Here is a 13,020-nt window from a genome sequence, read left to right on the forward strand (position 1 = left end):
CCAGCTGTAAAAGTCCCCGTTGTCATGGAGGAGTAAAACAGAAAAGCAGTGAATCAGGTGGTGTAAAGCGTGATGGAGAAGAATAAAGCAATGGGGAAGGATAGAAACAACTGAGCACAGGAATCAAGTCAATAGCTGTGACTACCGTGATGTGTGCTGAAGCAGAATGGTTGGGTAGCTGTGGCCAGTAGGAGATCCAGGTATCTCACTGCTGGAGGGACGTTACATATAAACAAGGGGAGGCCGTGGAGATGATCCACAGGGTGATGGATCATACTGGAGACATCAGCATGAACTCATGTTCAGCTTCATATACATACAGGTGGCTACAGTGAGAAGTGTTCATAGATGTGTGTGTATACATGGACCAGAGTACACATGTCTATCCTCTGGCTCTGTCAGCTGAGAGGGCCTAGAAGCAGTGACATTCAATGAGCAACAAACACCCAGCACCCAGGTCTTGGCTCCTAATACCATTCTCCAATAAAAGCGACCAGGGATCCTTGGAGAAATGGCTGACTCCAGGACTGGGGCAGGGAACATACAAGACAAGCCTGGAGCATCTTGTGCTGCTGCAAAGTAAGGAGATGCTAAGAAGGGAAAACATGGGGAACTTGTGTAGCTTCTGCTTGGTTTTGCTGTGAACCTAAAACTGCTCTAAAAGTTCACATCTATTAATGAATTTTAAAAAGGAAAGTTATTATTTTAGATGGTTTATCAAAGACCTGTGTCTAGTAAGGGAGCAAGCCAAGCTGGTGTAAGAGGGGTAAAAGACGCCATGGCTGGGGCCAGGTGGTGTAGGAGGTGTGGGGTATCGTGATAGAGGCAGCCAGGGCCAGCAAGGACAGTGTATGCTGCTGACATGCTTGGAAGTCTCAGCCTCCCAGCATTCTAAGTCCAATCATGTTTAGGAGGCAAATATGACACTTAGCTGGTGAACTGCTTCTATCAGAAAGACCCATTTAGGTAGTGCTATAGAAATAGTTCAGATCCTGGATGTCACGTGTGCCCAGAAGACGTGGTCCACCTTTGTGCATCAGCCTTCACAGAGCTTTGAGGAGCACCCACACATTAATGCATACTGGCTTCTATTTCCCTCATTGTTTATTCTTCCCATAAAATGGGAAACCCCCATTTCTTTTATTTTTAAGACTTTATTCATTTTACAGAGGAGAGAGAGACAGAGACAGAGACAGAGAGAAGGGGAGAGGAACAGGAAGCATCAATCCTATGTACCTTGACTGGGCAAGCCTAGAGTTTTGAACTGGCGACCTCAGAGTTCCAGGTCTGTGCTTTATCCACTGTGCCATCACAGGTCAGGTGGAAAACCCCTGTTTCAACCTAATCCACTCTTTTTTTTTAAACATATATGTCATATTTATTTATTTATTTATTTATTTTAATTCATTTTAGAGAGGAGAGAGAAAGGGAGAGAGAGAGACAGAGAGAGAAGGTGGGGAGGAGCTGGAAGCATCAACTCCCATATGTGCCTTGACCAGGCAAGCCCAGGGTTTCGAACCGGCGACCTCAGCATTTCCAGGTTGACACTTTATCCACTGCGCCACCACAGGTCAGGCCCTAATCCACTCTTTTATGCAAGCCAGGATTTTGGGAGTCCTCTAAATCAGTGCATTCCTGAATGTGGTGGGAGAGTCATCAGTATATGAATTGCTAGGATACTGGTTTAAAAATTCAAGCTCCAGCATGTCTATACCTTAGACCTGCAAAATCAGAACCTTGTGAGTGTGGGCCCAGGAACTTATATTTTTAACAGGTGTTCCAGCTGCCATGAAAACTTGAGTACTAGTGATCTAAATGACCTCCTGTGTCTCACTTTTAAATTGGCTCTATTACTGAGTCTTTTGTGTTTTAGTGCCTAAATAACTTTTAGTGTGTCTATGTCTTGTTCCCCACTGCCACCACAGTCTTTTTTTCCAGAGACTGATGTCTGTCCCCCAGAAGTTTTCAGTAGTATTTTGACTGGTCTTCTTTTCTAACCCATTTTTCATCTGGTTCTATATAAAAATAAATCTTAACTTTACAGTACTTCTGTTTAAAATCCTCTAGTGGTGCATCACATTTTAAAATAAATTCTAAATGTGACATTCATAGTAAGGGAGGCTTTGACAGCTTACTATTTGCCCATTTGTGGAGTGGTTAGTGTTGTACCAACACTAATCCTCAAGCTGACCTGATCCTTCTCACTAATGCCTTGGCATGTGCTTTTTCCTCTGCTTAGAATGCTGTGTAATTATTTGTCTGATTGCTTCCACCCAGACTCCATTTATGTGCTGCCATGTCTCCAAATTGTCTGTTCATAATGGTTGCTCAGTAAATATTATTTGATGAATGAAAGAATATACAATACCTGCTAAGATTCTCCCTCTTTTCTATTTTCTGAGTATTTTTCTAACTTCTTGCCTGTTAGATGAAAGATGGTCCTGTAAAGCTGCCTTATGCCAACCAAGAAATTAGTCCTCCTGCATGTTCTCTTGCTGTTGGCTCCCTCACCTCACCTGAACAGCTGATCAGTGAACATCATATGTTCTGCATATAGAACAAACTTTTGTTAACATAAAAACATGAATACAGTAACACTGATACAGATAATAACCTATTATATGTCATTGAACGTGTATGCAGATATATTTGAGGAATAAGTCCTAGCCATTTCATCTGCATCTGAAATTGCTGTCCACAGAGGGCCCAAGGGTACCTGTTACATCCTCCTTTGTGCTGTTTATCAAATTTTATCCTTGATGACCTGCTAGGTTAGATGGTATAGTTTGGTTTTCATTTCTCTGTGAGTCAGTTTGATTTCCTTATGTTTTGCAGCCATGCGTGCATCTTTTTCTGAAGATACCTATATTTTTTACTTTTTTCCCTATTGTGTTTTGGGTCTTTTTCTGATTGACTTTTAGGAGTATTTTATATATGAGGGAAATAAAGCCTATATGCCAGGACTCTCACTATTGTATTCTAGCCTGTCATTTGTCCCTTGACTGCTTTCAGCAGTTTGCCACAAAAACTTTTAAGTTGTTTATACATTTCTATTTAAGGTTCTTCTGGCTTTTGCCACCTTCCTCACTTCCACATTATCACTAAAATATCTGGTAGGACTTGTTCCCCTCATCATGCTTCTTTTTCAGGATTTGTCTAACTGTTCCTACTTGTTGCTGCTGCCTGGTTTGATTTGACTTGACCTTCATATTTCCTTTTCTTTAATATTTTCCAGTATTAAAGTTACCCATCTGTTTTATATTGTGGGTAATTTTCTTACTGTTTTTCATTTTACTAAGTATTATTATGTGTGATAGACTCATTAGTGATATACTTCATTTATAGAATAAACATGCATATCTATTAGATATCCAGATTCATGAAGCAAACACGTACTTACCATTCAGCTTAAGAAACAGAATATTAATTAATGCTTTTCAGGACCCTTCATTTATTTTTCTTTCTCTTTATTTATTTATTTTTTTTTTGAGAGAGAGAGAGAAGCATCAACTCATTGTTCCACTTACTTGTGCCATTGATTACTTCTCGTATGTGTCCTGACCAGGCTTGACTTGGTGCTCCAGGGCAACAGTCTTTCCACTGCACCCCGGGCCAGGATCTTCCCTTTTTCTTTGTGTCAGGAGGAACCACTGTTTTGAATAATGTGTTTAGTATTCCCTTGCATCTCATATATACTACATATGCATGGTTCTCTAACACATCTCATACTTTATACTGTTGAATTTTATGTAAAGATGATGTACTACTGCCTGACCAGGCGGTGGTGCACTGGATAGAGCGTTGGACTGGGATGCAGAGGACTCAGGTTCAAGACCCCGAGGTCGCCAGCTTGAGCGCGGGCTCATCTGATTTGAGCAAATGCCCACCAGCTTGGACCCAAGGTCGCTGGCTCCAGCAAGGGGTTACTCGGTCTGCTGAAGGCCCACGGTCAAGGCACATATGAGAAAGCAATCAATGAACAACTAAGGTGTTGCAACGCACAATGAAAACTAATGATTGATGCTTCTCATCTCTCTCCGTTCCTGTCTGTCTGGCCCTGTCTATCCCTCACTCTGACTCATTCTCTGTCTCTGTAAAAAATAAATAAATAAAAATAAAAAAATTAAAAAAAAAAAAGATGATGTACTACTGTGTAGGTATTTTTGGATAATTTTCTTTTTTTCCCTCAACAACGTGGCTCAGTCATTTCACTGTGTACAATGTTCATATTATTGTATGAAAATACCAGCATTTATCTGTTTCCATGAAAAAACCATTAAACATACTACCTTTCTTTTCTTTTCTTTTTTTTTTAATTTTTTTTTTTTGTTGTTGTTGCATTTTTCTGAAGCTGGAAACGGGGAAAGACAATCAGACAGACTCCCGCATGCGCCCGACCGGGATCCACCCGGCACGCCCACCAGGGGCTACGCTCTGCCCACCAGGGGGCGATGCTCTGCCCCTCTGGGGCGTTGCGCCACCACGACCAGAGCCACTCTAGCGCCTGGGGCAGAGGCCAAGGAGCCATCCCCAGCACCTGGGCCATCTTTGCTCCAATGGAGCCTTGGCTGTGGGAGGGGAAGAGAGAGACAGAGAGGAAGGAGGGGGGGTGTGGAGAAGCAAATGGGCGCTTCTCCTATGTGCCCTGGCCGGTAACCGAACCCGGGTCCCCCGCACGCCAGGCCGACTCTCTACTGCTGAGCCAACCGGCCAGGGCACTACCTTTATTTTCTGTTATGAAAAGTAACCCCCGCCGCGGGGCGACGCCCCGGAGGGGCAGAGCGTCGCCCCCTGGTGGGCGTGCCGGGTGGATCCCGGTCGGGCGCATGTGGGAGCCTGTCTGACTGCCTCCCCGTTTCCAGCTTCAGAAAAATACAAAAATAAATAAATAAATAAATAAATAAGTAAGTAAGTAAGTAAATAAATAAATAAATAAAAGAAAAAGTAACCCCATGACTCTCCTGGAACTTGTCTCTTAGGGACACATGCTTGATGTCATTGCGCATACGTATACCGAAGGGTCACTTCATTACAGCTCTGCAACATACGGGATTAGGTCCTACAGTAGTGATACCAGTTTGCATGCTCACTGGGAATGGGGAATGGGTAAGGCTACAGTTGTTTGTTTGGGATTTCATTAATATTTGGTCTTATCCAACTTTGCCCCCAATTTGATAGGGATATAATGGCATGACTTGTGATTTTAATTTTCATTTCCCTGATTACTGAAAAGGTTGAACATCTTTTTCAGATGTTTTTAGCCATTTGGATTTTCTCTTCTGTGCTGTGCCCATTAATATTTTTTACTCATTTTTATTTGTTATTCATCTCTTATTGATTTTTAGGAGTTATTTATAAATTGTAGATACCCATCTCTAATTAGTTATACATGTGACCATGTGTTATCATTTTTCAGTTGATTCTCTAGAGTTTTTCAGGTGCATACATATCATATGCAAATGATCATTTTACTTTCTAATTGTTTTTGAGGGGATAGTTCTTTATTTCAATAAGACATTTCACCAATCTTTAGTATCTAGACCATTGTACTATTGGTTTGTATTCTCCCCATTTTGTTCCCAAATAAACCACATGAGATAAAAGTACATTTCAAATCAGTAGACCACAAGATAACAAAACTAGCAGAAATCATAGAAACCTCATCAAATAAAGAAGAACAGAGACGGAATTAAAAAGACTAGCACACTACCAGCCATAGATGGCAGAGAGAGCAAAGTATCACCCAGGCACATGGAGCAACCAATACTCGCCACCCTCACAGTGCCAAGTTCTCAGATAATGTATACAATTTAAAAATTGTCTACCAGGTGTCCCCAAACTACAGCCCGCAGGCTGCATGCGGCCCCCTGAGGCCATTTATCCGGCCCCTTGCCGCACTTCTGGAAGGAGCACCTCTTTCATTGGTGGTCAGTGAGAGGAGCACTGTATGTTGTGGCCCTCCAACGGTATGAGGGACAGTGAACTGGCCCCCTGTGTAAAAAGTTTGGCAACCCCTAGTACATGATCCATTTAATGTTTTTGTTTTTTCTTTTTTTGCACTGACTGGGACTGAGTACAAAGCAATAACATTTTTAGACCCAAGGAAGGACGATAAGATATGTTTTCCTTGGCCAAATTAGTAGGAAATTACTCTTTTTTGTTAAGAGGGAAGGTGGGATATATGGACTCAGACAGCAGAATTCTATTATGTTTATTCAGGTTCACAGTTATTAAGAAGACTTATAAAAAGGAATATTTGGTGAGAGGGTTATACTGCAGGTGGCACAGTTCTGGCAGGGGGTGTATCTGATGGGTAGAGTGAGTGAATGTTCATTTGCAGGGGAAGTAGAGCATTAGACAAGGGAGGGGCATGGAAGAGCTTTCTGGATCTTGATCTACTTTGAACAAACAGTACTAAGACAACTGGATATTCACATCATGTCACATGCAAAAATTAACTGAAACTAGGACAAAGACAAAAACAATTATATTTTTAAAGAAAACATAGATATCTGTTGTTATCACCTTGAATCAGGCACCAGTTTCTTAGATGTGACGCTAAAAGCACAAACAAAAGAAAAAAATAGATAAATTGCACATCATCAAAATTTTAATATTTACTATGCCAAAGGATACCATCAAGAAAGTGAAAAAACATACAGAACGGGAGAAAAGCTTGCAAATCATTTATTTCATTAAGAATGCCTTTCTAGGCCCTGGCCGGTTGGCTCAGCGGTAGAGCATTGGCCTAGCGTGCGGAGGACCCGGGTTCGATTCCTGGCCAGGGCACACAGGAGAAGCGCCCATTTGCTTCTCCACCCCTCCGCCGCACTTTCCTCTCTGTCTCTCTCTTCCCCTCCCGCAGCCCAGGCTCCATTGGAGCAAAGATGGCCCGGGCGCTGGGGATAGCTCTGTGGCCTCTGCCCCAGGCGCTAGAGTGGCTCTGGTCGCAATATGGCGATGCCCAGGATGGGCAGAGCATCGCCCCCTGGTGGGCAGAGCGTCGCCCCCTGGTGGGCGTGCCGGGTGGATCCCGGTCGGGCGCATGCGGGAGTCTGTCTGACTGTCTCTCCCTGTTTCCAGCTTCAGAAAAATGAAAAAAAAAAAAAAAAAAGAATGCCTTTCTAATAATAATATAACCATCAGTTTAAGAATGGGTTAAGGACCCAAATAGACATTTCTCCAAAGAAGATAGCAAATGGTCAATAAACACATGAAAAGCTGCTCAGCTGTCACTAGTAATAACAGAAATGCAAATCAAAACCACAGTGAAGTATCACTTCACATTGTCTAGGGTGGCTGCAATCAAAAAGATGAATAATAGCAAGTATTGGTGAGGACCTGGAGAAATTGGATTCTGCATTTGTTGCAGATAGGAATATACAGTTACTTTGGAGTAAGTCTACAGTTCCTAAAAATATTAGAGTTGCCATTTGACCCCTGAATTTATATATACTATATGTATATTTAATCGATTTAGAGAGAGAGAGAGACAGAAAGGGAGAGAAGAGAAAGAAAGAAGATGAGAAGTATCAACTTGTAGTTTCTTCACTTTATTTGTTTATTGATTGCTTCTCATATGTGCCCTGACTAGAGGCCTCAAGCCGAGCCAGTGACCCCTTGCTCAAGCCAGTGACCTTTGGGCTTAAACCTGTGACCTTAGAATTATGTTGATGATTTTGCGCTTAAGCCAGTGACCTCCAGGTTTCGAACCTGGGACCTCAGCACTTCAAGTTGACTGTGCCACCACCGGTCAGGCTGACCCACGATTTTCACTCCTTTAGTATATACCTAAGTAGATTGAAGACACCTGTCTACACAGAAATTTATACACTAACATTTATAGCAGCATTATTTATAATAGCCAAAAAGTGGAAAGAAGTGTATGTCCACCAACTAATGAATGTATAGATAAATGTGGTTCATTTATATGATAGAATATTATTTGTCAATAAAAAGGAATAAAGTGCTGGTATTGCTACAACATGAATGGACCATGAAAACATTATCTGACATGGAAGAAACCAGTCACAAAAGACCACGTATTGATTGATTCAATTTATATGAAATATTGAGAATAGGCAAAGCCATAGAGATAGAAAGTGGACCTGTGGTTACCTAAAGTGAGAGTAAATGGGGAGTAACTTTTAATGGGTACAAGTTTTCTTTTTTATGTGATGAGAATGTTTAGAAATTGTGATGATAGTTGCTAACCACGAATATAGATACTAAAAACCATTGAACTGTATACTTTAAATGGCTGAATGGTACAGTATGTGAATTATATATCAAGATATTACTAAAATAATAGCAATGGGAAAAAAATAATAGCAATGGGAGTATAAATGAATGGGATTGGGTCTGAGTTGATCATTTTTAATCTAGATGAGAAGTACATGTAAATTCATTATGTCATTTTGTCTACTTCTGCTACTGTTGTATGTTTTCCTTAATAAAGAGGAAGCTTCCAGCACTCAACCTGCGCGTCTTAATATCAGGATCTCATGTGACTGAGTCTGACCTGTGTGTAAAGTGGGGAATGGCACATGCTTTTGTCCCGTAGCCTGACCTGTTTCTGTGGCCCTGCCTCTCCAGTGTCTGTAAGCTCTTCTTCCGTCTACAGAAGACCTCATTTTAAAGCGCTTCTCTTTAGTCCGAGTTACTGTTTCACCAGGAGAAAGATGTCTCTGCTGGGAATGCTTGTCTCATTACAGCACACTAGTCAAAGCAGATTGGGTGGATCTATTTTACAGTTTCTCAGAACCTGTGATAAATCTCTTCAATAACATTGAATCACTGGGAAAAAATGCCGTCTGCTTGCACCTACCTCTGAGTAATGCTCAGCACGCAGTATGCCGGCTTCTAGTCTGTGAGGGAGATGGGGAGCAGTGTGGGCTGCCAGAATGGGAGTGGCAGTGTGGGGTAAAAACACATCATGTTCTTACGGGGAAGAAAGTGTTTCATTCCCCTTCACTGATTTAATTCAGACACATGTATGGAGCCAAGGCATGTGGTAGCTTTTGGTGAGAGGAAGATGTGGAGATGACTAAAACAGTGCTTGCGAAGGAGATGTCTACAAACACTCTGCGGAATGTGAAAGTTTTAAAAGGCCAGGCTATAAATAGCTATAATAAATTAGGATGTGATAAGTACAAAAGAGGAACAGATGGGAGGAGGTGAGAAACCACATCTGTTTATGAGTAAGTCAGGAAGATGAACAGAGATGGGTGACTTGGACATGGACAACTGAGGTTGGGTATGATCTGTTCATGCGAAGGATGTGTGAACAAAAACACAGAAGCCAGAAAACACGGAGGCTGTGTTTGAGAAACAGCAAGTAATCTTGAACTGGAGCATAAAAAATTGTAAGCCTGAAAGCAAAGCTTTTAAAAAATCATTATTTCAGTGTAGATCTTAGTCTTGAAGAGTAGGTGAAGAAGTTTTTGTTATTTAGCAATGAATGGGAAACACTGTAGACTTTCGATGAATAATCAAAGCAGCTCTATTTGATTGGTCATGTTAAGACTTGGACTGGTGAAATGTGGCCAGGAACTGATTTTGATACTCCAACTAGACAATAAAGCTATTGTGATACAGTGAATGGGAATGAACATGAAGGAATGGATACAGGCAGCCTGCAAGTTAGGACAGAACTTGGCACCAGGCGCCTGTTCAGGAGCAAGAGGCTCAGGGATGAACCTGAACAGCTGTGGGGAAGAAAAGGTTAAGAAGGACAGAGTGGGTGGGAATGAAATTGTTTATAATGTTGATTTTGATTGATTTTTACAGATCTAAATGTTTGGGTTTGCTTTTGAGAGTTTGTTACTCCCAAGTGAGGGCTATGTTTGAGAGGGGAATTTCAGAGGCCTCACATTAGAGGTTGTGGCTGAATGTGTAGAAATGGATGAGATTGCCCAGGGTTAGAGAGAGGAGGCCAAAAGAAGAATATTGAGAATGCTAGCCACTAAAGAGCAACCCCAAAGGCGTGATGTATGAAAGCCAACTAATAGTCTCTGGAAGGAAGCACTGTAGTGTTATAATGATGATCACTGACTAAAAAAATTAGAGTCCTATCACAGTTAAGAGCATGGAGCTAGACTGCTGGGATCAAACCCTAGATCTCCCTTAGTCTTTGTTCCCTAGGTTCCACACCAAAAAATAAAAAATAAAAAGAAAGTGTGAAGGTCTTGTCTCATGAGATTATTTTGAGGATTAAATGAAATAATGCAAGTAAGGCATTTGGAAGAATGTTAGAAAATGTTCTTTAAACATCAGCTATTATTTATATAATATGATTTTGATTTTGGGAAATAGATTTAGTAGAATTATTAGGCTATTTACAATAGGCTAAGGACCATGTGAGTAGACAGGTAATTAAGACAGAGGTAAGACAATTCTTTAAAAAAATAAAGAAAAGATGGAGAAACAAAATTGATTTTTTAATAAAAATTTCTGTTTTAGCAAGTGGTTTTCTATTTATTTACTTGCTTGTTTGTTTGTTTATTTATTTATTTATTTATATTTAGGGGTGGAGAGGCAGGGAGGCAGAGAGACAGACTCCCACATGCACCCAACTGGGATCCATCTAGCAAGTCCCCTGTGGGAGCGATGCTCTGCCTATCTGGGGCTGCTGCTCCATTGCTCCAACCAGAGCTATTTCAGTGCCTGAGACAAGGCCATGGAGCCATCCTCAGCAACCAGAGCCAAATTGCTCAAACCACTGGAGCCGTGGCTGTGGGAAGGGGAGAGAGAGAGAGAAAAAGGGAGGGTTGAAGAAGCAGACAGTCACTTCTCCTGTGTGCCCTGACCGGAAATTGAACCCAGGACTTTCACACACCGGGCCGACGCTCTACTGCTAAGCCAACTAGCCAAGGCCAGCAAATTATTATCTAAAAGTGTTGTGCTTGTTTCCTGAATTCAGTGATCATCTTTTATTATTTCAGAGGAAATGAGGATAGATGGTCCCTGAGAATTTTTTTCTACCTTGAATTCTTTAATAAACTCAGTAAGTCATAGTAATTCATTTGTTTCTGAACTTGAATGGGTTTCAAGTGGGTAGTATTTTGTATATATCACAAAACGGGTTTATAGCAGAAAACTTGTGCAGTTTTTGTTGTTTATGATTTTTATTAGTGATTTGTCTTTTGTAAACATAAAACCAAAAATAGTTAACAGCTGTGGAAAGACAAACAGAAACATTAACTACAGGAAATTAATTGCAGTGATTTCACGAATCATTTCCAGCATTTTAAAATGTATGCTGTTCTTTTCTTTTTAGAAAAAGGTTACTTGGCCACTTTAAGCTCCACTATTCGGATCACAGACTAATCTGTTTATTAGATGATTTTAACCTTAGCATTAACCTTATTAACTTAATTATTAATTTTAAGAACTGAGTTCTTAACATTTCAGTGAACATTTGTCTTTTATGTATGTCTTTTACGTGCCATGATATCACAATTTATTTTTTGATATATTGTAGGAAAAAATGTATTTTATTTATTAAAACTATTGGAAATGTAGAATCTATTTTTAAAATAATTGTCATTGTACTCATATTTAAGGACGTCATAATCTGTCATTTTTGTCAGTAATTTTCTAGTATAATAATTACTCATGTTTTAGGAATCTTTATGGTTTATAAAGCATTTTCACATACATTTTTTATTATTCAGTTCTCATAGCAACATAATTGATTGTCACCCCTACTCTTTCAGATGAGGAGACAGTTTCAAAGAGATTATGATTGCCTAAGACTATAAATGGCATGGGATTACTGGTTATGTTCTTCCAACTCAGAGTTCTACATCCCAGGGCTCTTTCTGTTACATCACTATAATTTTACCAAACAAACACAGCCATTTTTAGAAGTTAAGTAAGTATTCTATAAAACAGTTGTTCTCAGCTAGCCCCCAGACTCCCAACACACGTGCGCGTGCACACACACACACACACACACACGCAGATGTCTGGAGAAATTGTTGATTGTTGCCGTGAGCTGGGGTGGCAAGTGTTACTAGCATCCTAATGAGTGAAGACTATTGAGCTACCAGACATTCTGCAAAGGACAGGGGAGATCCAGGCCAGTGTCAGCGCCACTGGTGTGGAACCACTCAGGAAGAATGACCTATTTACCCATTCTTCATATTCTTTTTTTTTTTTTTTTTTTTTAAGACTTTATTCACTTTAGCCTGACCAGGCAGTGGCGCAGTGGATAGAACGTTGGACTGGGATGCGGAAGACCCAGGTTCGAAACCCCGAGGTCGCCAGCTTGAGCGCGGGCTCATCTCATTTAAGCAAAAGCTCACCAGCTTGGACCCAAGGTTGCTGGCTCGAGCAAGCGGTTACTTGGTCTGCTGAAGGCCCGTGGTTAAGGCACATATGAGAAAACAATCAATGAACAACTAAGGTGTTGCAACGCGTAACGAAAAACTAATGGTTGATGCTTCTCATCTCTCTCCGTTTCTGTCTATCCCTATCTATCCCTCTCTCTGACTCTCTGTCTCTGTAAAAAAAAAGAAAGAAAAAAAGACTTTATTCACTTTAGAGAGGAGGGGGAGAGAAAGAGAGAAGGAGGAGGAGCAAGAAGCATCAACTTCCATATGTGCCTTGACCACTCAAACCCAGGGTTTCAAACCTGTGACCTCAGTGTTCCAGGTCAATGGCTTTATCCACTGCGCCAACACAGGTCAGGCCCTATTTACCCATTCTTGACCTGGATATCCACACCCCTTCTTATATGTCTGTAATGTTTAGTACCCCCTTCCCCCAAATTACTTAAAACCTAATTTTTAAGGTAGTCTAACATAAAAGGATTATCTTTCACACAATAGGCATAATTTGGAGTATTTCACTGCTGTTATTAGGAATAAGCATTACTACAAAATAGTAACGGGGATGTAAAGTACAGCATAATCAATAATATTGTAATAACTATGTTTAGTGTCTGGGATAACGGAAATCATTTTATAAATTTCGTGATTATCTAACCACTATGCTGTATACCTGAAACTAATACAA

The 13,020-nt window shown here is 40.7% G+C and overlaps 1 protein-coding gene across 5 annotated transcripts in view; it reads left to right on the forward strand.

Annotated features, from left to right (window-relative positions):
- CENPP (centromere protein P) overlaps nucleotides 1-13,020 on the forward strand; it is a 249,256-nt gene that overhangs the window by 99,660 nt on the left and 136,576 nt on the right. The gene's annotated exons all lie outside the window — the stretch shown is intronic.

This window comes from Saccopteryx leptura, chromosome 2 (assembly GCF_036850995.1).
Source record: "Saccopteryx leptura isolate mSacLep1 chromosome 2, mSacLep1_pri_phased_curated, whole genome shotgun sequence".
Lineage (NCBI taxonomy): Eukaryota > Metazoa > Chordata > Mammalia > Chiroptera > Emballonuridae > Saccopteryx > Saccopteryx leptura.